The sequence below is a fragment of the Sorex fumeus genome, unplaced genomic scaffold (assembly GCF_029834395.1).
Source record: "Sorex fumeus unplaced genomic scaffold, SorFum_2.1 ptg000070l, whole genome shotgun sequence".
Taxonomy (NCBI): domain Eukaryota; kingdom Metazoa; phylum Chordata; class Mammalia; order Eulipotyphla; family Soricidae; genus Sorex; species Sorex fumeus.
The window spans coordinates 4100039-4122739 of record NW_026606127.1 but is presented as its reverse complement, the minus strand read 5'-3'; the positions used below and the strand labels follow the sequence as shown (position 1 = coordinate 4122739).

General features: G+C 37.3%; 1 pseudogene; it reads right to left on the bottom strand.

Annotated features, from left to right (window-relative positions):
- Nucleotides 1-6860: 6860 nt before the first annotated feature.
- On the bottom strand, nucleotides 6861-6954 carry LOC130037089 (uncharacterized; annotated as a pseudogene).
- Between the last annotated feature and the right edge of the window lie 15747 nt (nucleotides 6955-22701).

Below are 22701 nucleotides of genomic sequence, written 5' to 3'. Positions count from 1 at the left end.
GTCTTAACCCCCAATGCCAACACTACTGTTAAGTATGGAATCCAAAGTACAATAGTAAAACTTCAAAATGTGTTTGTCAAGGAAATCGGTGGGAATGCAGGGAGAAATGTGTAATCTGTTGGTGGAAGGATGCAGACACTGGTGGTGTGATTAGAATTGGAGTATTGTATGACAAATCTCCAATATAAATGACTTTGAAAATCAAAATTGCCTAAATTTAAAAAAAAGGAGAAGTCAACTTATGTCTATATTTCAAGAAGGCTTGCCTTGGCAAATTTTGGCAGAGAGACCATAGTTGGTAGAGAGAGGGAGAAAGAAAGGGAGAGTTGACAGTTGGGAAGAGAAGCCTGGATATCATGGAAGAGATGAAAGTTGATCTTAGAAGATTTGGAGCCATCAGAGTTTAGAGAGTTAAATGGTGAGAACATTGCAGTTTAGATACTTAAATAGTGAGATTGGTTTCAGTCATCAGCTCTGTATACATAGAAAGACTTCAAAGACCTCACAGATATTCAGGCTATAATAACTATCAAGGGAAGCGTTTTTTTCCTGAAGCAATATGTAAGGATAATATATTGCCAGGAAGAATGATAAGAAGTTGGTTCTCTTTTTCACAGATTAATACATTAGAGATGAAAACTTTTATACAAAGGAATCTATCATCTTGTCCTGTTGCTCTGTTTTCTTGTCATCATTCCATTCTCCCCCATGACCCTACCTAATCAGGGCTCTCGACATTTCTCAGCAGTGTAACCACATAGCCTCAGAGCATGTGTTAACTGCAGGTAGCTCACAGCTCTCATGTTTGCCCCCCATCCAAGCCAGAGCCATCCTTCTGAAACCAAGGATATTTGCTGAAGGCCCGTTCTTCCTTGAAGTGGCAGTTAGGGTTTACCTCTTCTTAATCATTTTGATTACAAATTTAGATGTATGTCACTATACTAGTGACAGGGATTTTCCAAACTATGGAAAGCATAAACATTTCCATTTCCCCCACGAATTTTGGGCTAGTTATTTTCTATCCACTGCTAATAATTTGTGATAATTAGGAAACAGAACTGAAGTAAAAACAGGGACATTTGTCAATTTGGTGCCATGACTAATCAGTCTTAGTATAAGTATATATTTCTAGAAAAAAAAATGCAGAAGAAAATGAGTTGGTTGCTAGCAAAGAATGCCAAACCTCTGCCAAAAATTCTTTGAAAATAAAAATTCTGACTATGGACTGAACATGATTACAATTTAATGCCTCTTTTGCAGACCACAACATCCAAAAGGAGAGAGACAACAAAAGGGAATGCCCTGCCACAGAGGCAGGGTGGGATGGGGGGGATCTGTGTGGGAGGGATACTGGAATACATGGTGGTGGAAAATGGGCACTGGCGGAAGAATGGGCATGTGATCATTGTATAATCAAAACCCAAGCACAAAAATTTGTAAATGTACAACTGTACATCATGGTGTTTCAGTAATAAAAATTTTAAAAAAATAAAATAAAATAAAAATTGTTTCGTCTGCCAGAGATCAGCAGATGGGAACCTGAATGAAGGCAAAAGATTGAATTGGTTGAGTTTTATTTTTCCTTGAGTATATTAATTTGATTTTGGAGTCAATTTATATGAGAGTTCATCAAGACACAGAAATTTTTAGCACTTCTCTTGTTTAAAAGTATAGTGATACACCATATCTCTATCTAACATTCTTTTTATTTCTGATAGTTTGACACAAAAGATACGTCATAATCATAGATAAATGTAAATTATTTAAATACTTTTTTGATTATTTAAAATTACCTTATAGAATTACATTATAGAATTTCATAAAATTTAAGATTATGCAGAATCAACTAGCATGTATCATATTACACTCACTAATGAAAGGCCTACTCTGTCATTCACCATTGTTCAGTTTTTCCACTTTGATAACACCTTTCCATCTGGTAAGTAAATAGTCTCATAGTTCAAAAGTTTGTTTTTATTGCTTTGAAAAGATCAAAATTATGTAATTTTCAACATTGGATGAAACTAGAGGATATCATGCATGTAAAGTTAGCCTTAAGGAAAGGAGCAGATACAGAGAGATCTTTCTCATATGTGGGATGTAAAGACACACAGCCAGGTAGCAACAAAGGTTCAAGAGCAATGCAAGGGGAGAACTGATCCACACAATTAGGTCAGGGGATTAGGAGGGAGGGATTCTGGGGGATTGGGGGAGAGGGAGGGTTTGTTATTTGAGAGAATGAGGAGTGTCATGTTGGAATTATGTGTATGAGAAACCATTGTTAATTGAATTATAAATCATAGAATATAAATAATGTTTTAGACGTTTGTCTGTCTCATTTTATTCTTTTAATTTGTTTTCTCCATATTCCACATATTCCTGAATTTGTAGGATGCCTATCTTTCTCTGCCTGGTTTTTGTCACTAAACATAATTTCCTCATGTTATACATTTTATATACAAATAATAAGAAGAGTTCACTTCATACAACTGAGTAGTATTCCATTGCTTTTCCACCTTTCATTTTCAAAATTTGTGGTTTAAAAGATACAAATATTGGTTTTAATAATGCTCTGGGGTTGTAAAAGTTTTAGTTTAGTGAAACAAAATATATTTTATTGAAAAGCCCTTAGAAACTTGTGAAACAGTTGTAGGGTGGAATGGAATATATGTTCAAGCGAGAACAGTCATTTAACAAAACAAGCAAAGAGAGACATAGAGAAAGGAAGCACGGTATTTCTTCAAGGGAGAACACAAGCTTGAGGAACAAGCCCACTCTGGTAGTTTAGGAATAAGAACTTGGATTGGTATGAACTTCACTTGTGCACTTTAGGGGAGAACCTGAGTGAAACTATTATAAGTACGTTCAGGATCATGATACACTGGAGTCTGCACTTGGAGTGAGGAGGGTAGAGAGTTCTTTGGGGAGATCCGAACTATAGAGAACAGTAATAGTATAACACGAATGATAGTATCTTACCGTGGGATTCCAAAAAAATCTTTAACAGTGGCGTCAGAAATGATAACATTCTTAGGTATTTGGGTTTCCTGTGGAAACAACGGGAAAGCTGAGTTTATGCTCTGGATGCCTCCGCCTGAAACAAGGTCAACAAGTCATGAATGAAAAATTTCAAGTTAGATGGATCAAGGATACTGATCCCAGGGGAAGGCTAGCTTTTGGGTGGAAAATTTCTACTGCTGGCCTGATGTAGGTTCTGATCCTGGGATACGTAACAGAAAGGAGGTAGTGACAGGTATCCTCAGAAGTGAAGCCTCTGAGACAGAATTCATTCATGCCAACTTATGGGTTATCAATGTTTGCTCATGGCTGCTACCATTATAACATGCCATTCAATGGTTTTGTGGTTTCAATTTACTGTGTCAATGTAAAGATGAAGTTTCCAAATGGAAGGTAAAAATCTGAGGCCCTCAAGATGATGAATTATGGGGAGGGGGGGAGCTGGAGCTATAGTACAGCAGGTAGGGCATTTGCCTTGCACACGTCCTACCCAGGTTAGATTCCCAGCATCCTGTATAGTCCCCCCAAGCACCGTGAGGAGTAATTCCTGAGTGCAGAGCCAGGAGTATCCACGGTGCATCGCCACGTGTGACCCAAAAACGCAAAGAATGATGATCTGGGATTGATCCTAGGCATTGCAAACGGCAATATTTTTTAATTTTTAATTTTTTTCTTTCTTTCTTGCTTGCTTGCTTTGTTGTTTTTTGGGTCGCACCTGGCTATGTATAGGGGTTATTTTTTATTTTTAAAAAAACTTATAATTTATCCTTTTTACCTGTGGTTTACAAGTAAATCTAAAATATTTTAGAGTAAATATATGTGAAGAAGAATAAAATTCACGGGAACAGTTTAGTGTTCTTAATGATACAGGAGTCAGAATTTTGAGGTTAATTGTATGGGTATTGCATAAATAATTTTTCCCCATTACGTGGGCTGTCTTTCGATCATGGTCACCATTTTTTCTGAGTTGCAGAAACTTCTTAGTTTAATGTAGTCTCATTTGTTTATCTTCACTTCCTCTTCCTTGGTCAGTTGTGTTTCATTCTAGAAGTTTCCCTTAGCTTTAATGTCATGAAGGGATCTTCCCACATTTTTCTCCATATATCTTAAGAATTCAGGTATGATAGTGAGGTCTTTAATATATTTGATCTGACTTTGTGCCTGGCACTATAAAGAGGTCTGAGTTCATTTTTTTTTGCATATTGCTGTCCAGTTTTCCCAGCACCAGTTGCTGAAAATACTTACTAGCTCAACTTCATACTTCTTGAGCCTTTAAGAAAGATTAGGTAATAATAATCTGAGGGCCAGCGTCAGGATATTTGACTATATTCCATTGATCTGAGGCCTGTCTTTATCTGAATATCATGGTATTTTGATTACTAAAACTTTGTAGTAGGGTTTGAAGTTGGGGAAGGTGTTCCCTTCTTCTTTTTACCAAAGATTGCTTTAGCTCTTCATGGGAGTTTATGGTTTTGTATGAGTTTTAAGAGTGTTTAATCTATTTCTTTGAAAAATGTTATGGGTATCCTTATAGAAACTGCATTAAATCTTTATAGAGCTTTGGGGTGTATTGCCATTTTGACAGTGTTAAACCTCTCAATCCATAAGCATGGGATGTGATTCCACTTCCTCATATACTCTCTTATTTCGTGAAGTAGTGTTTTGAAGGTTTGTTTTTTTTTTTGGTATAGTTCCTTAACCATTTTAGTTGATTCTATTATACTCTATTTTCTGAGGTATTATTTTGAATGGGATTGTTTTTCTCTATCTTTTTTTTCTCTTTCATTATTAATATATGGGAAAGCCATGTAGTACCAGATATTGATTTTGTAATATGCTACTTTACTAAACAAATCTATTGTTCCCAGGAGCTTTTTTGTAGATTCTTTGGGATTTTATAAGTATAGTATCATGTCATCTCCAAATAGTAAAAGCTTGTGTTCTTCCTTTTTTATATGGATGCCCTTGATATCTTTTTTTTTACCGAAATCTTATGGCAAGTACTTTAAGTACTATGTTGAATAGGAGTGGTGAGAGTGGGTAGCTTGTTTTGTGCCTGATTGTATTCTGGGATTCTAGTTCATTGATTTCTGCTCCAAGACTTTGGTTTTTCCCCCTTGAGAATAATGCTTGCTGTGGGTTTGTGGTAATTTGCTTTGACTAGATTGAGGAAAGTACTTTCAACTCCAATTTTGTTGCGAGTTTTTCATCATGAATGGGTGCTGGATCTTATCAAATGCTTTATCTACATCTATTGATGTGATCATATGACTTTTATCTTTATTTTATTGAGATGGTGTATTCTGTTGATTGACTAGAGAATGTTAAGCCATCCTTGCATCCCCAAGCTAAACCTACTTGGTCATAGTGTGTGATCTTTTGTTGAGTTTCTGGATTCTCTTTGCTGGTATTTTCTTGAAAATCTTTGTATCTGTATTCATCAAGGAAATAGGTCTGTAATTTTCTATTTTTGTGGTGTCTCTATCGATTTGAGTATTAGGGTGATCTTTGCCTCATAGAAGTATTTGGGAGTATTTCTGTTTCTTCAATTTCCTGGAAAATCTTAAAAATGTTGGAAGCAGTTCCATTTTAAAGGTTTGAAACACTTCACTATTGAATCCATCTGGGCCATGGATTCTGTTTGTAGGGATACTTTTGACCATCATTTCAATTTCCTTGGTAGTGATAGGTTCAAGTATTCCAAATCATCTTTGTTCAGCCTTGGGAGGTAATTGGAATCCAATAATTTATCAATTTTTTCAAGATTCTCTCATTTCCTGCTGCAAAGATTCTCAAAATAATCTCTGATGATCCTATGGATTTCTGTACTTTCTATTAGGACACCCCACTTTGCATTTCTGATTCGATTTATTAGAATTCTTTCTCTTTGTTTCTTTGAGAGGCTTCTCATGGTTTATTGATCTTATTTATTTTCTCAAAGAATCAGCTTTTTCTTTTATTGGTCTTTTGGATTCTATTTTGGGATTCTAGCTCATTGATGTCTGGTACAAGTTTTATTATTTCCTCCCTCCAGCCTAGTTTGGACTACTTTTGTTGGTCATTTTCCAAAATCTTCAGCTCTAATTTATTCATGTAGGCCCTTTCTTTCTTCCTGATGAATTCTGGCAGAGCTATAATCTTTCCTCTTAACACTGCTTTTGCTGTGTCCCACAAGTTATGGTAGCTCGTGTCCTCATTCTCATTTGTTTCTGGAAACTTTTTATTTCCTCTTTGATATCTTCTCTAAGCCAATGGTTGTTCATTACTTCCCTTAAAGAAAATATTTCCTTGCTGAGCTTCAGTCTGTTTGATCTATGGAGACGTGACAAAGAAGTGTTGAAATCTCCTTCTAGTATTGTGTTGCTATCAATGTTTTTCTATAAGTCAATTAGAAGTTGTTTTTAAGTATTTTGCTGGTCTGTCATTAGGATCATATACATTGAGGAGGGTGAGTTCTTTCTGATGTACATATCCCATGACCACTAAGAAATGACTTTCACTGTCTCTGATAACCTTTAGCCTGAAGTCCATGTGGTCTGATACTAGTATGGCCACTCCAGCTTTGTGGAGGTGATATTTTCTTGAAAACTTGTTTCCCAGACTTTTACCTTTAGCCCATGGGTGCTTTGATTGTTCAGATGTGTTTCCTGCAGGCAGCAGAATGAATGTTGGTTTCAGTTTTCTAATTCATCTTCCCATTCTGTGCCTCTGAATTGGCACATTTAGTCCATTGACATTGAGAGAGATTTTTGTGATTGGGATTTGTGCTCTCTTTATGTAGAATTTTTGTACTTGTGGGGATTGTCTTAGCTTAAAGTAGACCTGTTCATTCTTCTTGCAACAAAAATATGGAATGCTTTACAAGTTTGCATATCATCTCTGTGCAAGGACCATGCTCATCATTTTATCATTTCAATTTTAGTATATGTGTTAAACTTAGTAGGAGTTAATTTTTCCATATTTTTCTCTTCTTATTACTTTGAGTGTTGTCCTTCCTCACTCCTATGGCAGACAATGATTCCTAATCAAGGAATGTATTTCAAAGCAGCATGAATAAATAGATTTAGAAATTTAATGTCCCAGAAAGAAAAATATGGTTTTTACCATATTATCTTTTACCATACCCTAGGCATCAGTTTTACAAAATAATTCTTTTGGAAGATGGGATATGAGTTTGTTTAATGTCGTTCCCTGAAACCTTAATTAAGACCATTAAACTAGAGCCTTTTGCTTTTCTCGCCTCAGTCTCATGTACATCTCCAGGAAAAGGTGGATGGTGTTGTCTGCACTTTGACCACCTTGAATGTATGTAGGATTTTTCTCCTGAAGGATGAGGTGAGAAGCATATTGACGATTTCATTCCACCTTATTACAAGTTCAACTTGAACGGAAGGTGAGACTCATGTGGCTCCTATAAAGGACAGAACAAAGGGTCTCAGTGAAGTTTAATGGCCAACTGATATCAACAACATAGATGACTCATAGTAACCTGTGTGCATCTTTGTGTATAGTGAGTTTCATATCTACTGATAGAGATTCTCAGTCATGACACATGGGAAAAACGGATCTGTAATTAAAAATCTAGTTCTCTGAGCAGAGTGGGCTCTCTGACGTGATTGAACAAGTTTGTAGTAATTTATTACTAAGCACATAAGTATTTTCAATGATGCGTACTTTTCGATCTAAAATTATTCCAAATATGTCTAAAACAACAGTCTCCTGACCTCACACCTGGCTTTCCTCACTGGGGCCCCTTGGAGATGGCGGGGTGAGATTCCCTCACCGCCCTGAGCATAGCCCCGGCAGCTGAAGACCTCTGCAACCAGCCATAGGTACGCTTAGAGACCACTCTTCCCAAGCTTGAAGGAGCCTCATGCATGAAGGAACTGGAAGAGGAACCCAAATGTGCGGGACCAGGGCATGAGATCTCCATGGCTGCTCAGATCAAGAATGTGCCCGCTCCTTCCAGATCCCCCATCTACTAGTAATTAAGTGTTACAACCACAAACTACCCCTGGATCCATGTAATTCCCTAAATAGCCAACATCCAGAGACTGGATCTTATTTAGAAGACAGCAACTCTGATTGTCCAGTTCTCACTCTCAGAGAACCTGGTAGGCTTCTGCGAGTATCTTGCCCGCATGGTGGAGTCTTTGTTTCTGGTCAGTTTCTTTTGAGGTACAGAAGCTGCTTAATTTAAGATAGTTCCCTTTGTTTATCTCTGCTTCCAGTTGCTTGTCAAGTGGCGTGTTATATTTGAAGATACCTTTAGCTTCAATATCGTGGAGGGATTTGCCAACCTTGTCATCACTGTACCTGAGGGATTCTGGTGTGATGTTGAGGACTTTGACCTATTTTTATCTGACTTTTGTGCATGGTGTTAGGTAGAGGTCTGAGCTATTTTTTTTTTTGCATGCAGCTGTACAGTTTTTTCTGCACCGTTTGTTTAGAAGGACTCTCTTAAACCACTTAACGTTTCTTGCTCCCTTATCAAAGATTAGATGATTATATATTTGAGGGTGTGTGTCAGTATATTCAATCCTTTTCCATTGGTCTGCAGCTGAGCCTTTGTTTCAGTCCCATGCTGTTCTCATTATTATCGTTTGCAGTAGAGTTTGAGGTTGGGGAAGGTGATGCCTCCATCGTCTTTCCCCCAAGAATTGCTTTAGCTATTCGTGTGCGTTTATTGTTCCATGTGAATTTCAGGAATGCTTGATCAATTTCTTTGAAGAATGTCATGGGTATCTTTATAGGGATCAAGTTGAATTTTTACAATGCTTCTTGGAGAATTGCCATTTTGACAATGTTAATTCTCCCATTCCATAAGTAGTATATATGTTTCCATTTCCTCGTGTCCTTTTTAATTTCCTATTGTATAGGTCCTTTACCTCCTTAGTTAAGCTGATTCCAAGGTTCTTGATTTTCTGAGGCACGATTATGAATAGGATTGCTTTTTCATGTCACTTTCTTCTCTCTCATTATTTGCATATAAAAATTCCATAGACTTTTCGGTATTGAGTTTATAGCCTGCAATTTTACTATAAAAGTCTATTGCCTCTAGGAGTTTTATCGCAGAGATTTTAGTATTCTCTAAATATTGTATGATATCTTCTGTGAATAGTGAGAGATTATTTCTACCTTTCATACATGAAAAACCCTTAATATCTTTTTCTTATCTATTTTCTCTTCCAATTACTTCCAGTACTACATTGAACAGAAGAGCCAAAATGAATTTTTACTTAGCACATTCTGTCTGTAAATTTCTATGCTAAGAACGGTGGAAGAAACAGTGATATCTTAGTAATTTACAAGTAAATTATGAAGACAGATAATTTAAAAGAATTTCTTTGTATAAATTTCCAAAATGTGTAGCTTTTATTAAATATATTAAAAATAAATCGTAGGTCTTGATTATACCATGAAGATTGTTTTCCTGTTAGAAGTTACCCTTCTAAAATGCAATAAAGAGACACATTTTGAAAATGTTGATTATTCCTTCATTCATTCAATGAATATTTGTTAGTCTGGTTGTGCAGTGCCTGCAGGAAGTCAACCTGTACCCTCAGGTGAGTGCATCAATAGTCTGATGGTGTCTTCATGCTTCCTGATAACCTCAAATCGCCACTGTGCCTCTGGCTGGCTCCCAACAACTCAGGACTACGTTTCCCGAGAAATTAAACTCCCGAAAGATATGTGGGGGCCATGTTCACAAACCCACCCCTGGCTCAGCTATACAAGCTAATGGATTGGTCTTGTTTCAGAGACCCATAGACAAATCTCGAAGATATCAACAGCCACAGTTAACCTTGGAACTGCAAAAGGCTGAAGACACTAGGGTAAATCGGAGGGAAGCAGTTTAGTTTGGTGCCCAACCAACCAAAACCCAGTGCAGCCACTTTCTCCCACAATACAAAATCGCCACCATGCCCTCCTCTGGTTTCCACCGTCTCAGGATGGCTCTCCCTGAAACATAACAGCTGAAAATTCGGATATGTGTGTTTTGTGACTGAAATCTCCAGGCTTTCTCTGGGCAGGATGGGCATCCCACACCCACTTCCCTGTACTTATGGAAGCCTCAGCAGTCATTTCCATACCTCAAAGCTACTCCAGGCTTACCTTCCTGATAAAAATGCTAAATTCCTTGAACAAACATGATGACCTCTTAGTACCTTTATGAGACCCTTAATGCACAAAATAAAAAGGAGACAAAGAGAAAGAATTAAAGATCCTGCCATAGAGACAGGCTGGGGGTGGGGGTAGTTTGTTGGGGGATGGTTTTAGGGAACCAGGAATATTGGTTTTGGGAAATGTACACTAGAGGAAGGATGGAAGTTGGATCGTTGTATGACTGGAAGCAAATTATGAATAGATTTGTAATGGTCTATATCACAGATATTCAATAAAACATTAAAAATACTGATGTAACTTTAAAACCCAGCATAACTATTTTTGTGTTCTCTGTAGGAAAAAAATGTTACTCACCTGTGTGCCAATAGCTTGTAGAAAGCCAAACCCAAAGATATATCAATGACTGTCTTTGGCATGAATACTGTAATTGCAGCTATGTTATGTTTTAGAATCAGTTCGTGGACAAGACGTCAAGAGGAGCAGTGGCAAAGTGCATCAATGTTGAATGGATAATGTTTCAGGAGCTTGCAAGGGAGATGGGAAGATTTGGCATGAGAAAAGGGAAGAAACAGAAGAGTGAAGTACTAAAAGTATCATGAGAAAAATGCAAGGGAGGACATTTCCTGGCAAGTGTCACACTCTGTTGAGCTTTTGGTGAGGATAAGTATTAGAAAGTATCTTTCCCATTTAGTGGTAAAAAGGTTACTTTGATGGGTATATTTAAAATTTACTTTAACGATTAGAATCACTAAGAGATACACAGTTTCAAAGTTGCTCATAATTGAGTTTCAGTCATCTAATGTTCTAGAACCTTTCCAGTATATTGGGGCATTTTTGAAGGAATATCCCTGGTGCGAAGACTAGGGCATCTGAATCTTAACACATTTCACCAAATATATGATCTGTACTCACATGATTTACACTGTCTCCCCTGCTCTTTGATTTATGTTTTCATGCAATATTTCCTTGTGAACCTCACCTCAACTGAGGCTCCCTTTTTAAGACAAGTACATGTTTCTGGGGCATTACATATTTTTTGGTTTCTGGGAGAGTCTGTAAAGCAATGCTCAGGAGGTGTGGGGGCACTACAGACAATTTTCAGAAAACGTGGCCATGGTGCTTGGGGTCCTCTGAGTCTATGCAGCCTTTGATACTCTGGCAATCATGTGGTGCTGGGAGTCAAATTGAGTGCATGTGAGACAAGTTTCATAAGCACTACACTATCTCTTGCGGCCCTGGGTATTAGATTTATGTCAGCATTCTGAGGTCCTCCCTTTTGTCAGAAAGCAGATACTCGTGCAGGAGAAAGTGATAGAGACTTTAGGGTTTAGCTAGGTTGACTGAGTGGCTGGTGATACCATTAAGATTGGAACATAAAGTATAAATAAAACAAGAGTCCCGTGCTTTTTCCCGCTGAACTCGACACCCTCCACAGGGGGACACCTGCGGGGAACACCTGCAGCAGCTCCTTGGGACTGTCCATCACCTAATCAGCGCCTCCCCTCCAGCTGGGTTGGGGGAGCACAAGCCAGGTTCACCACTCCTCACCCGCAGCTCCCCGGGTTTTCCTGCAGAACTGGACACCCTCCAGAAGGGGACACCTGAGGCAGCTCAGGGGAAGTTATAGAGTTATGGAGAGGACAAAGGGGGAATACACAAGACTCTAAGAAAGATAAACTTGGTACAGGGTTATAAACCCATAAGAGGAGAAATTGCATGGGCCTGATGAATAGTGGGGTAGAGTCAGAGGAACAGTATTGCTGACAGGGCATTTTCTCTGCACGCAAGAAGGACGCAGTTCAATTCTTGCAATCCTTTATGGTCCTCAGAGAACCACCAGATGTGAAACTTGAGCGCAGAGCCAGGAGTAAGACCAGAGCACAGTCAAGTATGTCCCATCCCTGGTGTCCTCCAAAAAAAAAATGGGAGAAATGGCACAGTCTGGGGATTAGGATTAAAAGAAAAAATTCGGAATAGGCTAAAGAAGAAAGATGAGTCAAAGGTGACCGGAAATAAAGTTAAAATTCTTTCATGGAGTCTGTGTTTATGCCTCATGGCCACTTTTGGAAAATAACGAAATTTGAGACACATCTCTAAAAGTTTCGGGTGGTTTAATCATAAATGATGGCTGGGGGTTGTGAACACATAGACTGGGGAATGAACCTTCCAGATGAGTGGTCAACGGCCTCAGAGTCATTCAAGGATGACTCTTAACAGGGACCAAGCCAAGAGAACTGTTGCAGCATGAAGCCTGAAGATGAGCTCCTGGGAGATGCAAAGATAAGCCACCATGTCCTCTGGCCCTCTGTTCAGCACCCCTAGCTGCACCATTTCCCTTATTCCTAACAATATTCAGAGTCGCTATCACGGTGACACTTTGCTAGCTAGTATCAACAATGAGGTCCATTGCCTCTGTAAGTCTTTGCATTTGTAAACTACCCGCTGTGAGAAAGCCTGCTTTCAGGCAATGGCATCTGGACATTTCTGGCAGGGGGAGCTCAAATTATATTACCTTGAGGGGCTGCTCTGTGGTCTTCCATGGTTCCTGGTGCCTGTAGCCTTCTCTAAACATCGCTGTTAACTGCAGCTCACACAAGAACCAACGTTATCAGTGTCGTTGGGACTGCCTTGGAGGATGTACTGGACTAAGACATGCGCACTAGGTCACCACGACCAAAGCGGTTGGTACCGCTTAACCTTGAGCCTGGAAGGTGGTGGTGGAAAGAGATGGTCCTGGGAGAGTTAATGGGGTGATGGATGGAAGGCAAGGAAACCGGGAAAGGTAGGGAACTGGACAGCTGGTGATCATCATAGGAGAGTTGGTAGATGTGTTTTAATCACATTAATATGTTTTTCAGAAATGTTAAGCAAAACAAAAATATGAAAACAAGATAGGTTCCAAAGAACAGGTTACATATAAGACCGAGATAGCTGAAAGGGCTGGCATTCCTTCTGGAGCTTTCAAGCATACCATTTACTAAGGTTGGTATTTTCACGTTACTTAGCTGTGGAGAGGAATAGTGAGAAACAGAATGCCACCAGAAAAGCAAACTGGATGACCACCTTTCATAAAAGCCATGTGAAAGGTGTTCACATGGATCCCAAATGCAAGTGGGTTAACAGGAACATATATTTAATTAAGTCTGCTTGGTACCAGTAACTACTTTTTTGGAAATGGAGGAAAACGAATACAGTTTCTGACACACTTGAGAATAAACTGCTAACAAATTTTCCCAGGAAAGGGTAGTTGACTGGCTGGGAACAGAAAAATTTGAAAAGTGTTTTGCTACCTTTCACGTATGGCTAAAGGAAAATGATCCCAGTAAACTCTCAAAATTAACAAGCTTCAACTCCCTTGAAGGAAAGTTGTATACAATGTGGAAAAACTGCTGGGAGAAAAGTCTGAAATGATAGGAAAAGAGACAATAAGTGCAGAAGGAAGGACTTGACATTTGGGTTCCTCTGAAAAAAAAGCTTGAAACAACAAGATCTGGTGAGCACATGATTTACTGGGAATGGGATCTGAGAGGAAAATAGTGATATCAGGGATGTGAAAAAGGAACATCCAAATTAAGGAAGACTTATTTAGCTGATTACCACATGGGCAACATGGTTGCAAGACTACCAGAACTTACCAAGGAATTTACTTTAATTTTCTTTCTTTTATATGGTCAATTACAACATGTATTCTTTGCATAATTCAATGACAATTTGGAGTGTTCATTTCTTTCTCAATATTCTTGTCACTTGTGTAAGCATCTTAAACACCTGCTGTATAACAGAATTATTTGATCAGACTTAATATTTACTATAATATTTAGTTGAGATTACTGAAAACTAGGTCTAAAATGAAGTTTGTTTTGATTAGTAGAAGTAGAATAGCGAGCACTAGGGATGGAATTAGTGATTATAGGGTACCACATTCAGTTCTTAATAAAACAAGTAAAAGAAAGTGTCCAAAAGAGACTATTGAAAAAGACATCCATCTCTGTTTAACATGTAAATTCAGCATTTTTTATATTAAATTGAAAATTAATTAATATTCCTGTATTTGGTCTTTTAAAGACATTCAAGTTTGGTTAAGGAATCAAACACTGCCAATGAAATCATAAAAATTTAATCATAAAATCGTGATTACTACTTAAGTGTCCAAGGATGTCAGTGCTAAGAATTATTTCCGTTGATCTCACTTGTGCATATGATAGGCATATGAATACATCTGTGTGAATAAATAATTGATATCTAATTTAGAGTCTCACCATACATGGTTGTGGGTATTGTGAAATAGTTATATATATTTTCATAATTTTGCAATAAGATCTCTGGGTGTGAATCCTTGAATCATAAATACCTTTTCGTATGTTCCAGCACTAGCTCCTCCCATATTAATTACTATATATATGACCTCCTCAGGAGTCATTTGCTTTTTTCACTTTGTTTTAGTCCTTCTCTCTCTATTTTCAAATGTGAGTTATCTGTATCAAATCAAGGTGCATGTATTTGGTGTGGCAATTTTAATCTTTATGAGTAATTTATATTTTATTCATTTATTTTTTAATTGAATCACCATAAGATGGGCTATTACAAAGCTATTTTATGCAGTTTACTTTTTAATCCTCTCAGTTAAGCCAGGGAAAATCTCTTACTCGGGAAATTCAGAATTTCCATATTTCAAGTGAATCAAAACGGATTGTTCTTGTATTTTTTTATTTTTTATTATTTTTTGATAAAAACGGGACCACCAAATAATGGGTGTTGGGAGGATCCTCCCAGGATGCATGCTGTTCTTTCAAGAAGCCAGAGAGACGTCTTCAGGCAGGAAGAGCAGCTCAGCAGCAGGGTCTCTTGGATGGGTTTGGTGCATTTTTATTTCAGAAATTGATTTAGGGTTTCTAACCAATCTGAAAATGGCTTGGGATTTAAAATGAAGGTCACATAAAGAACTGAGTGCTGAAAGGAGGAAAAGGATAAGCATGATAATCTTTCAGTACCTGTATTGCAAACCATAATGTGCAAAAGGAAAGAATGGGGGGAACAGGAGAAAGAGACAGACAGCGAGACATACAGACACAGAGACAGACAGAGAGAGAGAGAGAGATAGACAGAGTCAAAGAGAGAAGAAAAGAGTCTGCCATCGATCACAGAGGCTGGCTGGGGGTGGGTGGCAGGAGGGAAAATGGGGACATTAGTGGTTGGAAATGTACACTGTCATGAAGGAATGGGTGTTGGAACACTATGATGGAAACTCAATCACAACTTTGTAGCTGTGTATCTGTGTAATTGTGCATTTAATTTAAAAATTTTAAGGAAAAAATAAGATTTCAAATGAAAAATTATAGAGATTTCTGACGAAACAGGCATTGTGACAGAAACCTCACTGCTTGAGCAACAAAACTTTCAGAGAGGGCAATTTCAAAATTTCAAAAATTCCCATATTAAAGCAGTCAGAAGCAAAACCCCTGTTGTGTCCCCAGCCATAAGAGTGAGCTGCACACACTCTTTACGATAGCCAGAATCTGGGAAAAACCTGAGTGCCCCATAAATGAAGACTGGTTAAAGAAACATTGGTACATTGCCACAATGGAGTACTATGTAGGGGTTAGAAAAGATGAAGTCATGAAATTTACATACAAGTGGTACTACATAGAGAGTATCATGTTAAGCGAAACGAGTCAGAAAGAGAGGAACAGACAGGGCAAGATTGCATTCACCAGGAGAACATAAAATAACAAAATAGGAGACCAACTCCAAGAGTGGCCAAGGTTAGTGTCAGGAATTTTTCTTCATAGCTTGGAGACCAACCACACTCGCTAGCAGAAAAGGCAGCTCAGATAGAGAACGGAGCACCAAATAAAGGGTGTTGGGAGGATCCTCCCAGGATGGGAGAGCATGCTGAACATAGACTATTAGAACAAACATGATTGTCACTCAATGCCTCTTTTGCAAACCACAATGCCTAAAAAGGAGAGAGAGAACCAAGGGGAATGCCCTGCCACAGAGTCAGGGTGGGAGGAGGGGATGGGGGATTGGAGCGATACTGGGACCCATTGGTGTTGGGAAATGGGCACTGGGGGAGGGATGGGTATTTTATCATTGTATAATTGAAACCCATGCACAAAAATTTGTAAGTCTACAACTGTACCTCATGGTGTCTCAGTAATAAAAATTTAGAAATTAAAAATAAAAAAAATTGGAACATAAAGTAAAAATAAAACAAGAGAAAGATCTAACAATAGCAAAGAGGACTATAGTACTCAAAACGTTGACAAACAGGCACATTGGCAAGTATTTTTAAATACGCATCCAGGAGAGAATATAGCATTGTTCATGAACAAATCTACTATATGGATTCCTCTCATCCTTGAAATGGAAAAGGACAATGTGTTACAGTTACCAATTTGTAAATAAGATATATACCACCTATTGCTTGCTAGGTTTCTATGCTTACCAAGTATTATTCTAATTTTTAAATTTACTTTAATGATTAAAACAGTGTTTGCCTGCATTAAACTTTTTAATTAAACGTTTTATTAGAAATGATTTTTAATTATTAAAAATGTTTTATTCACATTTCATTTTCTAAAAGAAACATATAGGCCAAAGAGCTAGTGCAGCATGTAGAGGGTGTTTACCTTGTATGCAGCTAACCTGAGTTCAATTCCCAGAACCCTGAGCCCACCAGGGGTGATCTCTGGATACAGAGTCAGAAGTGAGCCCAGAGCTCCTCTGGGTGCGGTCCCCTCCCCACATAAAAAGAAGAATAGAAAAGAAAAACATATAACTGATTCTTGAGTAACATAGAGCTTAAGGGTGCTAACTCCTCTATAACGTTTGAAAACCCCCAAATTTAATAGATAGTCTGCTCTTGACCAAGAAGATGGTTTTCTAATAGTATTTAATTCCATTGTCTGCAAGTACTGATATGTGTGGCCTGTCAATCTGTGAATTTTGATACATTTAAAAACTTATAATGGATTTTATAATAGACTTTAAAATAAATTTGTATTTTATGATAGTAAGTGATAATTTATAATTCTATTTTTGTGGGGTATTTGGGCCATAGTATGTGTTGCTTGGGACTTCAGACTCTGTGCTCAAGGGTCATTCCTGGTGGTGCCAGCCATTAATTTGGGTTGACTGTGTGCATGGTAAGTGCTTTAACCCCTATACTAAGTCTGGGTTTCAATCAAATAAACTATCCGCATATATTTTATACATGCATGGCATAATTTTCCTTAGATTTTTTATATTTCTAGGATATATTGATCATCTTTAATTATTTTACATCCATACCAATATCCAAAAATTTTCAAAATATAATTATTGAAAAAATATCTCTCAGAAGTGCAAATTTGTATTGTTCATGGGATAACTATATTAAGAAGAATATAGAACCACAATAAACATATAAGTAAAATGGAGGTACATTTTTTGGAGTCTTTCAATTATGTATTTATATTAGTCTATATATAAGTAGGATTTTTAAATAATCAATTTCAGTTAGTATAAAATGTTAATTGAGCTTTTATAATTGTAATGTTTACTGAGAAGATAACATTGATGTGAACTCTATATCTATTTGTCTACTTTTGTAATTGTTTACTTAAGATCAATTATTAAAATATAACTTACTTGTGACGTGATATGTCACTCAGGACAAAAGAACTTGGCTTGCATGTATGAAACTTTGGTTCTATTCTTCGCACTATAGAAACAAAGGCAAAGTCATGAACTGTGGTTGGAAATATGCCTCGGTGATAAAGTATTTGCCTCACATTTCTGAGGTTCTGGGTTTGATCCCTGAATCTCCATCTACACACACAAAAGCTAACTTACAACAAAGTCTCACACTGGAGACCTGACTGGGGCCCCTCGAGAAAATCGATGAACAACGGGAGGACAGTGCCAGTGACAGTGACTTAAAGAACATTAAACTGCTTTAAAATATATATTGCCTAACTATTATACAGATTTAATGCTCAATCAAAGAGCTTGAAAAGGTCTTTTTTCTAGCACCTCTGCTAGGGAAAGATAGCACCTGATTTTTCAGTATTTGTAATTTGGGGGGACATTTTAATTTCTCATTTTATTTTGTGCTCTTTGTCTACTAGTGAGCTTGAAAATTGCTCTTGTATGGTACTACATGGAAAATATTATGCTATGGGAAATGAGTCAGAAAGAGAGGGACAGACATAGAAAGATTGCATTTTTCTGGGTAACATAAAGGAACAAAATAAGAGTCTAACACCCAAGAACAGCTGTGATAAATACCAGGTTTTTCACTCCATGGCTTAGAGGCCAGCTGCACTGTCTAGGGGTAAAGGCAGCACTGATAGAGAATGGAGTACACAATAAAGGGTGCTGGGAAGATCTGCCCAGGATGGGAGATGCCTGCTGAAAGTAGTCTAAGGACCGAACAGGATTGCCACCCAATGTCTCTTCTGCAGACCACAGCACCCAAAGGGGGAGACAGAACAAAAGGGAGTGCCCTACCAAAGAGGCAGGCTGGGATGGGGGGTGGGGGGTGGGAGGGATACTGGGATTGGTGGGAATGGATATTGGGCACTGGTGGTGGGATGCGTATCGATCACTGTATAACTGAAACACAAGCGCAACAACTTGAAAGTCTATAACTGTACCTCACGGATTTTCACTAATAAAACAAAACAAAACAAAAATTTAAAAGAAAAAGAAAATTGCGCTTGTGTTTACTAGTCATTTACACTTCTTTCAATAGAGATTATATGATCATGGTTTATGCTTATTTTTTCGATTCAAGTTTAATAGCTAAATACTGATTTTTTTAAAGCACAAATTTATTCAAAGCACTCATACTTGGCCCATCATATATCATATTAATTGCCAGTATTTGTTGGTTTTGCTTGTTTTTTGATCACTTAATTTGGTTTTTGTCCTTTTCTTTCAGATTGTAAAATTTTGAGACAAATGAGCGTATGTTTTTCTTTATCTTCTACAGTTTTAAACTGAGAACAACTGTTTGTTTTGTACAAATAAGATACCTGTGCATTTACTATTTCTTCTCATTTTATTTACATTTTAACACATCTCGATTCCTCTACAACTTATCCTAGTAAGTATTGTCATATTGAAAGAAACCACCATTTTTTCAATCAGAGCACTGTAGCCCTGTCCTCCAGCAGTTCTTCCATTTGCTGGAGCGGAACCAGTAATATCTTACAACAAATTGTGAGACTTGTTGTCACTGGTTTTGGCCTATCGAATAGGTCATGGGGAGCTTGCCAGGCTTTTGCTATGTGGACGAGATACTCTGGGTAGCTTGACCGACAGAGGAATCGGAATCAGGGCTGGCCTCCTTCAAGGCAAATGCCCGACCCGCTGTGCTGTGATCGTTATCTAAAATATACTAGTAGTACCAAATGTTGTTTCTTTAGCAGTGCAATATAAATGATTATTTCGCAATTTTCTTGATTTGTTAATGAGATATGTAAGCTCTTGAGTATAATAGGAGTATTTTTCTAAAACAAGAGTCTGAGGAATGTGAAACTGTTATAACTGTCTTGTAGGATTCCATCTCCCTAGAATGCTTCATTCTCCCCCGCTTTCTATCCAATCCGGTCTTCTTCTTGGGATTCTGACCTCCTGATTGGCTATCCTCTACCTTTCACCTGCCTACTTTATGACATCATTCTCCCACCAAACCAACCACCAACTGGTAGAATCTTGGGGGTCCCATGCAGTTGTTTGTAAACAAATGTGAATCATCATGGTAAGTGACGAGTGACCAATGACCACTCACCAGTGAGCAGTCGTCTATACTGAACACTTGTGGTCTTAAGCCGCTTCAGTGCTCAGACCTACCGTTTCCTCTTCTCGTCTACCTTTCATCGGTATTTCCTCTTCTCTGACCATGTCAGGTAAGGATTTATTATACCTAAACTTAGCAGTCAAGTAAAAACAGCACGGAGTAATGAAAGAAAGTATTCAAGTAGAATTTTATAAGCCTCATTTTAGCTTGACTTTGACATTTGCTGTGTGATTTTAGACATTGACTTACTTTCTCTGACATACAAAGTGTTTTTCCTCATTGATTACATTATATTTTAGACATACTTAGGAGCTCAAATACACACATTCACAAACACACACACACATATATATGAGTGTTGATTCTCTGTGTTTCTTTTTACTATTAATAGTAAATTTTACATGATATCCATTGAAAACAAGTAAATCAGAGACAGTATTTTTACAGAAACAGAAAATATAGATGCTGTGGAAAACTGTCAATATACACTAGCATGAGTTCTCTGTAATGGTCTCTCCACTTGTATTTATACTTCAGTATTTTAAATATAGTGATATTACATAGTAATAATCATTGACCTTTGATTTTTCTATTTAAACCAGGTAATAAAAAATATGGGGCATTGGAAAGGTGTGGAGTGCTGAGCGGTAGGGTGGCAAGCCCTCAAAGGTAACAAAGTTTGGGATCACTTTCATCAAGAATTGACCAATAGTATCCAAGACGATATGGGGGACAATAAAATTGGAAAGAAAGAAAGAAAGAAAGAAAGAAAGAAAGAAAGAAAGAAAGAAAGAAAGAATAGGAACGTCAAGTATAAATGAAAGGGAAAACGTTTGGAAAGAATGTTGAAGAGAACCAAAGATTTTAAATCAAAAAAGAAAGAATATATATTAAATATGCTGAGATAAATACACTGAGGGCAAGTCCAAGCAATATACTTCAATAAATGCCAGGACTAGAAAGGATATTATGCCTTGAATAGGGTACCATTAGGAAAAGCAGTTTATCAGAAAGCCATCCTTGCTGGTTGTTTCCCTTATTATCTCTTAGAACACAGTACTTGGTACTTGACAATTTGAGAATAAACATGCTTCAGAAATTATACTTCCCATGAATAGCTAATGCTTCTCTAGGGTGGTGGAAGACACAGAATCTTCAATGTTATTATTACTTTCTGGTTTTTAAGTACATATACGCGCTGTCTGTTAAAATAAAAAAATGGTATATTCTAACTTGAATCAGGAGATTTAATTCATTTGTGTGGTAAGTAGGTTCCAGGTTAAAGCTGCTTGTCATCTTTACAAATATTATTTCATGTGATTTTTTCTTCCTAACATGAGAGTATTTTGATAATAGTGAACTTCTGTTTTTAGATCCTAAGAGTAAATAGAAAAATCAAGTCTCACATGTCTAATTACACATTTTTGTCATATTTGTGAATTATGATTTTTCCTACATTAAAGATAATTTATTAGATTTTGGTGCTCATTTATTAAACATTGAGAAGAACGTTTTCCTGTTTGATGAATATAATTCTAATTTAGGGTTTTAAAATAAATTTGCAATATTTTGTGATCACTTTTTAAATGGTCTTTTCTGTTTCTTGTGTGATCAAGTGAAATCCTCTGCTATGTTTAACACGTGTTGTTTGCTGTTTAATATTCAAAGGTACTGATGAGAATAATTTTTTGTACTTTCGAAATTTCTTTCTGAATTTTACTCATTTCAAACATGTCTTGTCTCTGAAATACAATCACGATTACTCCTATTTTCTTTTTGTTATGTAGTTACTGGTAAATCCTTTCTCTTCAATGGAGTGGTAAAGTGTGCCCTCAAAAATCACCTTCTATACCATTTTTTGGCTAGCAGTTTTTTCTAAAATAGAATACTGTCTTCATATTTTTATGTGGAACAATTTATTAATAACCTTATTGTACTGTTTTATTTGGTTTTGTTTGGAATCACATCCACTGTTATTCAGGGCTTACTCTTGGCTCTGCTCTCCATAACTTACTGTACAATGCTGCTTGCTACAGAGCCCAGATTTCATTACTGTCTATATACTTCTTTTACAGTTCTGTGATACATATTTTTCATGATATTTTCTTTACACTTCCTCCTATGTAAATCATATGAAATAGAAAAATTATACTCATGTATGCATTATTATTCTCAGAATTATTAGTAACTTCACAGTAGATAAACAACGTAAGGCACAGAGTTTAAATAAAGTTTTCCTTCCAAAAACATTTCTTGGGAGAAACTCAAGTAGTCATTTTTGAAGTGGATCAAAAATGAGGGTAACCGTCAGGGCATCCACAAGATTAAGTCGTATGTGAACCGAAAGTAACAGGTACTCATGGCACAAGTCAAATGGAAACCTGATGATTACAATGGTAATAGTTGTAAAGACCACAAATGCTTATATTAATGTAAGGTATCTTTCTTCCGGTTTCTGGCCTTGTAGTGATCATGCAGGGTCCTGGACAAAAGAACACATGCTTTAGTTTGTGTAACATGGAAATTCCTAAGGGACAGAGATATATAGTACTGGAGGGGATAACGCACTTGCCTTGTACACAGCCAATCCAGTTGAATCTCTGTCACAGCATACACTCTCCCGAATGTTATAAGGGGTTACTCCAGAGTGTAGAGCCAGGAAGAACCCAAGATCACTGTCAGTTATTGGTCCATACTCTACACCACCCTACGCCCCGCCCAACAAAATTTATTGGAATATATGAAATCTTTTTGCACCTCTGGGCCTC